Raw genomic sequence first — 910 nt, 5'->3', positions numbered from 1 at the left:
TAACCAAACATATTATTAATTTAATTTTTATATTATTTTTATTATTAAAATATATAAAAATATAAATACTTAACCTAAAAATCAATAAAGAATCTTAATGATTATAGAAATAATAGATAATATTCATCTGCCAATTATATATAAAAAGATATAAAAAATAGTGTCTTAAATATTTGTTTTTTTTTAAATCAGCTCATAGTATTTCGAAATATCTTCTATCCATTCTCAATACTTAAAAACATACTTAAGTGCATTAGATATTGAAAAATAATCCTTATAAATAGCATCATTAGCATGTTTGTCTTAGTGTAATAATAATAAATCAACCAAAAAGGATATCAAATGTAGAAAGAAGAATTGAAGTTGTTAATTTTCCTGACACTAACCACCTTGACCATAAAATTCATAGAAAATCTCTAATGACAAAAAAGTTAAATATTTAATACTTTCAAAAGACGACTTTTTAGCAAATAAATCAATAACAAGTTCATGTACATAAAAGCTTAAATAGGAGAATTGAAAAAATTTAAAATAATAAATTAAATCTTAGTCAAAAATAAATTCAAAAGTTTAAAATTCTCTTCACTGTACTTTTAAGATATAACCATTTATTTCTAAATATAAGTAAACTTGTTTTGAGAGGCATATATATAAATAAAAATTTTCTATCAATCAAATCTTGTCATATGTCATTTTTATTTTATTTTTATATAAAAATATGACATAAAATTAAAATAAATAACATTAAAAATAAATAAATCTTTATATATTTTTTAGCTAATAAAAAAATGACATATGTTATGAGATATTTAAGTTATCTAATTATAAATACAAGATCACCTAAATAAAAATTAATCAATAAAATAATATCATGTGGTATTGAAAACGAGCCTAAAAAACTCTACAAATC

This window comes from Populus euphratica, unplaced genomic scaffold (assembly GCF_000495115.2).
Source record: "Populus euphratica unplaced genomic scaffold, PopEup_1.0 scaffold5658.1, whole genome shotgun sequence".
In the NCBI taxonomy this organism is placed as follows: domain Eukaryota; kingdom Viridiplantae; phylum Streptophyta; class Magnoliopsida; order Malpighiales; family Salicaceae; genus Populus; species Populus euphratica.
The sequence above is the reverse complement of the archived record's forward strand: the minus strand, read 5'-3'. Positions refer to the sequence as shown.